This window comes from Solanum dulcamara, chromosome 7, assembly GCF_947179165.1.
Source record: "Solanum dulcamara chromosome 7, daSolDulc1.2, whole genome shotgun sequence".
NCBI classification, from domain to species: domain Eukaryota; kingdom Viridiplantae; phylum Streptophyta; class Magnoliopsida; order Solanales; family Solanaceae; genus Solanum; species Solanum dulcamara.
In genome coordinates this window covers 8481456-8493151 of record NC_077243.1, presented here as the reverse complement: position 1 = coordinate 8493151, position 11696 = coordinate 8481456, and the positions used below count along the sequence as shown (strand labels likewise).

General features: G+C 36.4%; 1 long non-coding RNA gene across 1 annotated transcript; it reads right to left on the bottom strand.

The window, feature by feature from the left end:
- Positions 1-9144: 9144 nt before the first annotated feature.
- On the bottom strand, positions 9145-11403 carry LOC129896029 (uncharacterized). The gene is made up of 3 exons (XR_008767901.1): positions 11222-11403; positions 10317-10358; positions 9145-9479 (listed from the first exon to the last, which is right to left on the bottom strand). It is a non-coding gene; the product is annotated as an uncharacterized LOC129896029 (long non-coding RNA).
- Between the last annotated feature and the right edge of the window lie 293 nt (positions 11404-11696).

Here is an 11696-nt window from a genome sequence, read left to right as displayed (position 1 = left end):
GACTGGGATTGATGTGAGAATTAGAAAGAAGAGAGGACTGACTAATAGCAGGAGATGCAACTGAAGGTGAAATAGGAGAAGTAGAAGAAACATATGTAGCAATAAGATTAGATGGGACTACTACTGGAGAGGGATCATCATCTAGAAACTGCAGGACAGGAAATAAAGGAGGGCAGGAAGAACTCATATCCTTACAAGGAAATACCTTTTCTTTAAAGATCACATCTCTGCTTACTAAAAACTCCTTGGTGGACAGAGAAAAGAGTTTGTACCCCTTTTGTGCATTAGAGTAGCCAAGAAAGATAGTTGGGATAGATCCGGAGGCAAACTTATCAGCCTTCTTTAAAGGCAAGACATCCAAACACTCTCAGATGATCAAGCAGATGAGGAGCATGATACAACAAATCATGAGGAGTTATGCCTTTGAGGACATTAGATGGAAGTCTGTTAATCCGTTACACACTAGTAGAACACATTTACCCCAAAACTTCAGTGGTAATCCAGTCTAAAACCTTAAGGACCTGGCTACATCCAGAATATGCCTATGTTTTCTTTCTTCTACTCCATTTCGTTGGGGAGTGTAAGTACAATAGCTTTGATGAATTATACCTAATGACTGAAGCAAGTCATTGACTTGTGAGTTAAAAAATTCAAAACCATTATCAGTTCTTAACACCTTCACAGATGCTGAAAAGACATTGACAATCATAACAAAGAAGGTCTTAAGAGCTACAATGACTTATGAATTGGAGTTCAACAAAAGTAGCCATAAATATTTTTGAATAATCATCAACCAAAGTGAGAAAGTATCTCTAACCATAATGGGTGGGGACTCTATATGGACCCCAAACATCAGCATGTAAAATTTGAAAACAAGTAATGGTAGATGTGTTACTCAAGGAAAAAACTTGTCTAGATTGATTTGCTAATGGACAAACAGTACACAGAACATCAGCATGAGTAGGAACTACTTTGAAACAACTAAGCTTCTTAAGAGTGCATACAGGTACATGACCTAGCCTTTTGTGCCATAGAGACAAGTCTGTACTAACATATTTTATTGTTGAATGAGACTTAGGAAGTGAAGTAACAGATGTAACAGCATTAGCTTGAGACTTATGAGAATTCAGTGGAGCTCTTTTTGACTTCAACGGACAATCAACATTGACAACATAGAGGTCATTCTCCAGTCTGCCAATCCCCCTCAATTTCCCACTAAAAAGGTCCTGAAGGAGGCAAAAATCGGGTCTCTTGTTAGCTTTGATAACGACAATAGATTGTACTTAAACTCACGAATTTGTAACACATTAGTTAGCTCAAGCCCTATTAGAATCTGAGATGAACCTATGTGGCTTACATGAGCAAGAGAACCAGTAGGTAGATGAACTTTTTCTCCTGGAGAATCATGCATGTTACTGTAATGTGTTAACATATTCAGTTTGCTAACCATATGCTTGTCAGCTCTAGTGTCTACTATCCATTTATCAGCATCAGTGAGAGTAGGGCAATTCAACATACCTGTTGCTCTCATATTCTGACTATTCTTCTCATTTTCTTGATCTAGCATCTGTAAGATCTTATTGTATTGTTGTAGAGAGAAATGAGAAGGTTGTAGCTGTGGATATTGTTGATACTGCCAAGGCTGTATGTTAGTTATAAGAGCATGAGATATATCGAAATTGCTATTACCAACTCCTTTCTTAAAAGATCTATCCTGAGTCGTGGTGCTACTAGTAGATCCTTGTCTGTGGTAAGATGATTGATTCTGAGTATCCATGTTTTGTTCATGACTAACATTAGCTCCTGCAAGATGAGATCCTGGAATAGAGCCAGGGCCAGTCCTTTTCTTCCCTTTCCAATTAGCAGGATAACCATGCAATTTATAGTAGATGACCCTGGTATGACCCTTCCAGTTGCAGTAATCACAATACAAGTTACTATTATAGGATTTCTGAGTAGATCTAGATGAATGTGCACCCGACCAGTCATGTTCATATTCCCTGAATGTGAGCTAGATCCTGCACGATTCATATTCATATTCCCTTTACCACTACTGAAAAATGCCATAGTGTCATTCAAATAGCCAGTCTGACTAGATCCAAAATTATCATTATCAACTGCATTGGCTTTGCAAAGCATTCTTTGACTTTCCTCAGCCATTATTAGAGAGTAAGCTTTGTTCACTCCAGGTATTGGATCCAGCATCATGATCTGACTTCTACATTGATTATAAGACTCATTTAACCCTAAGAGGAACTGCATCAACCTTTGATATTCAAAATGCACTGCATATGTTATAGAGACCTCACATGTGCAGCTAGGACAAGGCATAAGTGAGTCATACTCCATCCATAACTCCTTGAGTCTGAAAAATAGCTGGAGACTGACATTAGTCCTTGATTGAATGTGACAATCTCTTTATGTAGATAGAAGATTCTAGATCCATCTACTTTATCAAACCTTTCTCTCAAATCAGTCCACACCTATTGAGCATCACTAGCATATACTATTCCGCTTAGTAATTCTCTGCTAACAGAAATCATAATCAATGAAAGAACAATGGCATTACATTTTTTCCAAAGATCATGTAGTGAAGCATGAAACTTGTCTTTGAAACTTTTGCCATTGATGAAACCTAATTTTCCTTTACTTAGTAGACCTATCTTTATTGATCTACTCCATAGAGAGTAATTCTCAGATCCAGTAAGTTGTATTGAAACTAAAGAGTTACCTGGAGTGTCATATGCTTGCAGATACAGTGGATGATGTGCATCAACTACTGTAACTCCTCCTTGCACAAAATCAGTGGCAGCAGTGTTCGTCATTGATGAACTTCACCTGGAACCACATTTCTGATTACACTGAAGAATAGAGAAGCTTTTCAATCTATCACCTCAATGCTCTGATACCATGTTAAGCTACAATAATGGTGATAGAGAAGAAAAAGAAGAAGATAATGGTTCAACTCTTACATTTACAGCTGATCACACTATATATAGTGTGTTCTAAGTATACAATGACTTAACCATCTATACTAGTTAATTTAACTTAACTAGAATAATGTATAACTAACTTTGTAACAACTTTCCTAACAAACTAGGAGCTAACAGTAACAACCCCTCTAACTAACTTCTTATTGCTCAATACATTTTAGCGTGTAAAATATGTGATATATAGTTGAGCTATAAAATTTGATGAATATAATTATTAACACAACTTTCGTCTTATTTAATTACTTTTATCACATCAATGAATATTTTTTAAATAAATAGAATATAGGAGAAGTACGCATGTAATTAATACTTTAATACTCGAATTATTTCAAATTATAGTTAAGATGAACGCTAATATTATTAAAAACTTGACGGGACTGGTGAGTGTATTTAAGTGGTGCCTTTTTGTTTGGATGGTAAAATCTACTCAGTGTTCTTAGAAAGTAAAAACGTGTTTAACTTTTCCTTAGTACCTATTATAGCCTTTTAAATTACTTTACATATACCTTTTTAATTTGTGAAGCATCATTTATTTTTGGACAAAATGGAAAGGTAAAAATATCACTTAATAAGGATAGGAGAGAGTATTAGCACTAACTTTCTCAATTAAATGAATTAGATTTAAGGTTCATTTTTAATAAGATACTTCATAGCTAGCTAACGGACGAACATATTTTTTTGATATATATAAAATTATCTTCATTCATTTTTACTTGTCTACTTTATATTTTATATATCCCTCAAAAAACAACGATTAATATGAGTATTTTATCATAATATTCATATTAATTTATGCATATTCTTAAATCGTGATCGAGAAATAATATAAGAAATTAAGTAATTAATGTTGAGAGTAATCATGAAAAGATTTATGTTTTTGGCAGTAGATAGAGTAACCCATGAAAAGATTTATGTTTTTGGCAGTAGATTCCAAGTAATTCATTCTACTTTAAAATAGAACACTTTGCCATTTTAAATGTATCAAAATTGGTTTTAAGTTTAACCAAAAAGGAGAAATCAATGGAAGGTTAATATATCAAGTAGCCCAAGCCAGTGTAATTATTAACGAGCAGTACTTTGTCAATTATAATTGTTTTGACAACTTGAGCAGTACCTTTATACATGGTGTAGTGATTATCCATTTATTCTCATGATGAAAAGATAAGAATCATTCTACAGTGAAATTCTTTGTGTTGATTAATGACATTGATTTTTATTTGTCTCACGGGTGCTATATTGCTTTACAATTGCTAATGTACGTTTTAAGACTTTTGTTTGAGATCTAATAATTGTCAGAGATGGATTCGAAGTTTACGGTGTCAAGTTAATAAATAATTTTTTTACCTTCTCTAGAAGAGAGAAGTTTCCATCTTTTTATTCTTTTGGTAATTTAAATTCACAATTTTATGATTAGAGATAGAAAATGCTTACCATCTAAGCAATCTCTTTTTGTCTGTGGTTAATGTACATCAATAATTGAGTTCGTATTAAAAATGAGATAATTAAACTATTTATCAATTCGGGCAACAATACTATCAAAATTGGTGCATGTTTTATCTTCTTATCTAATTTGGCCAGTTTTTATGTGAAGTGAAACTTAGTTTTCATCTATAGTCCAACAACTCAAAACACTGATCTCTTCCTCTTTGAACCGTACGCATTTTATCTTGAATTCTTCCTCGCTCTCACTTTTCAAGTAAGTTCATCTCGATTTCTGAATCATCTTTCACCTATTCTAATTGGGTTGCTAGTTCATGATTCCGCTGCAATTAATGAGAAAATCAAAAGAGAGAACATACATGTCATCAAGTTCAGACATGTAAATGGACGAGCAAACATTAGCCTAATTGATCAACTAATTACAAGACCAATAATTTCGGATCAAATTAAGATGCAAAGAATCAATAATCGCTTCCTAGAAACTCTATAGGCGGCTATGGTTGTAGTTCGAAGATTTAAAATTTAAAAATTGAAATTCTACAAATAAACTTTATTTTGAGTGAGTTTTGCTATAAATATTATTTACGTATCGAGGAAATTGTATATGAAATTTAGGGTGATTTTGTGTATTTTTTATGGTGTCCTGGATGGATCTAGTGCCCGAATTCAAGGAAAAAGACGAAGTTAGTTTTTATATAATAGTGTATTAATATTATATATTGATGTATAATATTGCATATCAAGTTTTTAAACTTGTTATAAGAAAAACATATGAAAATTTTGTATTGATAACTTCAGTGATGGAGTCTTGTTAGACGACTATATGAATCAAGACGAGTTAGACGAGAAGAAAAAATGGAAGTCGAAGTAAAGAAGCTGCAGATGCAGCAGAAGAAGAAGAAACAGATGAGATGTTGTAGAGAAGAAGAGAGGAAGAGAGAAGATCACATTGCTATCAAATGGTCACATTATGCATACACACACACACACTTCATGTGGTGTGAGTGAGTTGCATTTATAGAGTTTGAGTAGTTAGTTACAAGTCACTATCAACCTACAACTAACATCTAACAAACTTCAACTAACTTCTAACAAATTATTAACCATGGTAGCTTGCATATGGTTAACACTCCCCCTCAAGCTCATGGTTTGAACAAGTTCATGACTCCAAGCTCCTTCACCAACAGTTGATGTTGGCCCTTGCCAAGACTCTTTGTGAGCAAGTCGGCTAGTTGATCCTTGGTGTATGTGAATTCTGTTTTCAGCATACCTTGGTTGATCTTTTCTCTTACAAATTGACAATCGATGTCTATGTGTTTGGTTCTTTCATGGAAGATAGGATTAGCAGCAATTTGAATAGCTGCTTTGCTGTCACACACCATGGTTATAGGAAGCTCAATGTGTATGCCAAGTTCTTCAAACAGCCCTACAACCATGTAACTTCAGCAGCACAGTGAGCCATGCTTCTAAACTCAGATTCAGCTGAGCTTCTGGATACAGTCTCCTGTTTCTTAGATTTCCAGGATATCAAGGCTCCACCAAGCTTGACTAAGTAGCCAGTTACAGATCTTCTTGTTTCCAGGCAGCTTCCCCAATCTGAGTCACAGTAGGCTAGAAGCTTGTTGGTGTCTTCTGCTGGCATTAGTAGTCCAAGACCAGGGGCTTCTTTTATGTACCTAACCACTCTCAATGCAGCTTCCATGTGAGACTCTTTGGGGCAGTGCATGAACTGACTCAGAACCTGAACTGAGAAGGCTAAGTCAGGTCTAGTCATGGTCAGATATAGAAGTCTTCCTACCAGTCTTTGGTACCTGCTGGGATCCTAAAGTTTGTGATCTTCATGTCCCTCATTACCTGTACCTCCAACACACTCATCATATTGTGCAGGTGTGAGCTTCTAATTCTGTTCCAGGGGAGTTGCTGCAGGTTTAGCTCCCCCTAGACCACACTCAGCAATTAGTTCAAAAGCATATTTCCTTTGAGACATGTGGATCCCTTTGCTTGATCTGGCACATTCAATCCCTAGGAAGAATTTGAGCTCTCCTAGATCCTTCATCTTGAACTCCTTCTGTAGATCTTTTCTGGTGTCTCTGATGATGTCCTGGTTACTACCAGTGAGCAAAAGATAATCTACATATACCAGCACAATAAGTATATCATGTTTATCATGTCTAGTGAAGAGTGAGTAATCATAGTGACTTTAATGGAATCCCAGCCGAAGTAAAGACTGTGTTAGCTTAAAGTTCCACTGCCTTGGTGCTTGTTTGAGGCCATATAGAGACTTGTGGAGTTTGCAGACTTTAGTGTTCTCCCCCTGTCTAGCACACCCAGGAGGAATGGTCATGTAGACATCCTCTAACAAATCACCATTAAGGAAGGTATTGTGAACATCCATCTGATGGATGAGCCAACCCTTTGAAGCAGCAAGTGCTATAATGGATCTCATAGTAACCATTTTGACCACAGGACTGAAAGTTTCCCCATAGTCAAGCCCCTCTTGTTGGCTATACCCCTTAACAACTAGCCTGGCCTTATACCTCTCCACTTCACCTGTAGATTTGTATTTTACTTTATAGATCCATCTGCAGCCAATAGGCTTCTTACCAGGAGGAAGATCTACCAGACTCCAAGTTTTGTTGTCCATCAAGGCATCTATTTCCTGCTGTATTGCATAGATCTACTGAGGGTCAAGAGCAGCTTCATGATAAGAAGAGGGCTCTGATATAGCTGAGAATGTATTGATGCAGGAGCTGTAAGAAGAAGACAAATGTTTGTAGCTAACAAAGTCAGAAACTGGAAACAGACAAGAGTGACTTTTGGATTGAGTAACAAAATCCTGAAGCCAGATAGGAGGTTTGGTTGATCTGGAGGATTTTCTGGTAGGAGCTGCTGTGGGAGATGGAAGTGGAGAATAGATTTCAGGAGTAAGTGGTAGCTGAGAGTCTTGAGGAGGATCATCAGGTGACAGGCTAGTAGGTGGATGATCATTATCAGGTTGTACTAGAGTTAAGACAGGAAAGATGGGATTGGTGATATTGTTCTTTTGTGAAGAAAACTGCAGGTGACTTGTATGCTGCACTAGGTTCTTCATTGTGTGATAAGCCTGCACTTTGAGCAACTGTAACTTGGTTAGCAAAGGAACTAGAGCTAGGTGTAGAACTACCAGTTTTCTTCTTGGATCTCCAGCTAACTGGATATCCTTTGACTTTGAAGCATTGCTCCTTAGTGTGACCTCTGTAGCCACACACCTCACAGGTAATAACAGACTTTTGTGGTTTCTGAGGATTGAACTGAGCTTTATAGTGACTTCTAATTGGATTACCACCACCTCCACCAGGTTGATGACCAGAATTCACATTACCAACACTATGACCACTCCCTTTTTGGCTAAACAATGCAGTACTTTCCATCAGTTTAGGAAGGCATGATTCATAGTTAGTGTGTGCTATGTTCCTTTGACTTTCATGATCCATGACAAGGGAAAAGGCTTTGTTAAGAGTTGGAGTTGGAGACTGTATCAAAATCTGTCCTCTAACTGCAGAGTAGGTTTCATTTAGTCCCATTAGGAACTCTAGTAACCTTTTATACTCATAATGATCTTGAAACTTCTTAGACTCAGGACATGAACAACCTGGACAAGGCATAATTGAATCATATTCATTCCACAAGCCTTTGAGTTTTGTATAATAATCTGAAACTGACATGGTTCCCTGACTTAGACCATGAATTTATTTATGGACTTGATACACATGAGCTCCATTTATCTTGTCGAACCTTTCCTTTAGATCACACCAAACCTTGTGTGCATCTCCTCCATACACCACAGTTCCCAACAATCCTGGTCGAACTGCATTCATAATCCAAGAGAGGATTACAGCATTACACTTCTCCCAAGCATCAGAAAACTCAGGTCCAAACTTAGACTTAGGATATCTACCATCAATGAATCCAAGTTTACTCTTGCCTATTAATCCAATTCTCATTGATCTACTCCAGATCGCGTAGTTCTCTGAACCAACTAGTTGAAGAGAAATTAATGAGCTACCTGGAGTATCATTTTGATGCAAGAAGAGAGGATGATTGTGATCAATATTTGGTATTACCAGCTCAGATGCTGTTGTGTTTGAGTTGAAGTTCTCAGCACCTAGTGTTTCAGTTGCAGCTTCACCTAGATTCACCATTGAACTTGCTTCGAAACTGAAAATGCTGAAAATTGACTGCGACTCAAACACCTTTCAAAGATGAGCACCTGCACTTCTCATTTTTTTTCTTTCCTTTCAGTACTTAACTGCTTGTTCCAGTTCTAGGAACTTACCAAATGCTCTGATACCATGATAACTTCAGTGATGGAGTCTTGTTAGACGACTATATGAATCAAGACGAGTTAGACGAGAAGGAAAAATGGAAGTCGAAGTAAAGAAGCTGCAGATGCAGCAGAAGAAGAAGAAACAGAGGAGATGTTGCAAAGAAGAAGAGAGGAAGATAGAAGATCACATTGCTATCAAATGGTCACATTATGCATACACACACACACTTCATGTGGTGTGAGTGAGTTGCTGTCACGACCTAGCCCCGTAGGCCGTGACTAGTGTCCGAATCGGACACTCGTATACACACATATTATCTATTGTCAATCGACAATTAAACACGATATAGAATTTATATGGGTAGCACGTTGTCTCAAACGGTCACTTATATAAATATATATACCAAAATTAGCTATTTCTTGGGGAGTCTTAATTGTCAAAAATAAGATAACATAATACGTAAGCCGACAAGGCTTTCACTCCGAATGTAAATGTCCAAAAACATATGTCATACTAGTACACCAGACAACATCTACATACAACCCACTCATATGTCTACAGACCTCTAAGAGAATTAACAATAGCATATGACGGGACAGGGCCCCATCGTACCCCTAAATACACAAATATATACATTATAAGGATTAGTACCCAAAGTTTGGGCTCCGAGACAATGGAGCACTTCAAACTCGTTGAGTAGAATCCTAAGTTGGCGGCTCTCCAAAATAAGTATCTGTACCTGCGGGCACGAAACGCAGCCCCCCGAAGAAGGGGGTCAGTACGAAATATGTACCGAGTATATAAAGCATAAAATATCGTAAAGGAGATCACATCTGAAATAAAGATTCAGGAGTCAAGTATCATAATCAATAAATCACTGTACCTATGTCTTATAAAATAAAGACATGCATATCATCATCATATATCGTACCTGGCCCGTTATGGAACTCGGTGTCACAATTATATCAATATATCGTCATATGTATATATATACCATACCCGGCCCTCTAGCAAGGGACTCGGTGAATAGAGTAGTGTACACTGATACCGTACCCGGCCCATTATGGGACTCGGTGCCATAATCATATCATCATATCATTATAATATCATATTATCATATCACGTACCCGGCCCTCTAGTAAGGGACTCGGTGAATAATGTAGTGGAATTCATACATGATAACATACCCGGCCTATCGTAGGACTCGGTGAATAATACCATAACAATATGCACGAATAAGGTATCATTAGCAACCTTGTGAAATTTGATCATTATCGGAGACTTAATAGAATAAGCAAAATAGTCCATCATTTGAAACCCAAGACAATAGTCATTATGAATCACACCAATTATGGATTATACTAAAATATGAATTATACCACAACATGAGTTATACCAACTAGGATGGCTGGAATCATACACATGAGTCAAGACATAACAATATAAATTTTGAAAATCAAGAACGGTAGCCATCCGAGTATATCTACGAATAAGAGTTTCTTTGGAATTTAAGCATACGTCATTCTTTCGTTTCATATGGATCATGCCAAAAGAAGAAAATGTTAACTTTACATACCTTTAGCGTTTATACGTATATGTTGTCCAATATTGTCTCAACCTATATTAAAACGTTAAGCACTATGATTAAGCTATGGACAAGAATAAAACGTAGTTTATCGTTAGTAGGTTATTTCTAAAAAAAATTGGACAGCACCTCCCCTATACCGCTCACTTTTCCCACTTTCAAATCAGCCATATAATCATCAACCAACATCAACAATCCAAAATATTGACACAAAATAAGATTTATTATTCATGTTACCAAAGCAGTAAATTCGGAAGTCAAGTACCTCACGTTGTATCTAAATTTTGAAAATGAAAACGGCAAAACTGGAATTTATAACCTTCATGAAACATTTAGATCTTTGTCTTAAGTTTCCAATGCAAAAGAAATCAACTCAAAATTCATTTTCTACAAAGAGATATCATCAAAATACGAACAGCTATACATGAAGGAATTTTCAATCCAGAATCTGGACAGAATTTGTCCTATGATTCATGCTCAGTTTTCGACATAATAACAGCAGATATAGACTAAGACATAAACATAAGAGTTGTAGGTACGTGTATTAGCTTTCCAAAACATGTTTAATATCTAAAATCTAAGGTCTACACAATGAGATATTCCAGAATTACTACCAGCTACTCAATTCCAAAAACGAGTTTGAACATTCACAATCTTCATACACCTTTTTCCTCCAAATTCAAGAACAACAACTCATCAACAACATCAAAACAATATCAACCATTATTATACATCATCACTAACCTAATTTCATCCATTTAATCTACCTAAAACAACCCTTTAACCCATAAATCTCAACAAATCACCAAACTAGTTTATAACACTATTTTCTCCGTTCTAATCCGTTAAAACTCTAACTAAACTTGTTAACAATGAAAAGGAAACTTTAATATTACCTTAAATTTGCAGCACCACATAAAATCTTCTCCTTATTGGTTGATTTCTAGCTCAAATTGAAGCCAACGCGACGTACAACAATTTTCTCTTCATGAGCTTCGGATTTCGGGACTTGAATTTTGGTCGGATTTGGGATTTTTCTCAAGAACTCCCTTTCTCTCTCTCTCTGGAAATTTCCAGAATTATGTTGATCTTTGTATGAAGGAATAGTTACAAAAAAAATCAGATTTAATTTTGTGGGTATTGGGCCTGACCCGAATTAGAATTGGGTTGGGCCGAATTCACTATTTAGTTTGGCCTGTCAGACTTAAAACGTCTATATCTTATTACTCCGATATCACATTTCGTCCCACGACCTATGGTTGGAAAGATATTTCAATTATCTACAACTTTCATGTTGAGAGTTTTCCCAAATTCTCAAATTATAAAGAGGTTAGGGCCTCTCGAAGTCAGCTTACCCGAAACGTAACTTTA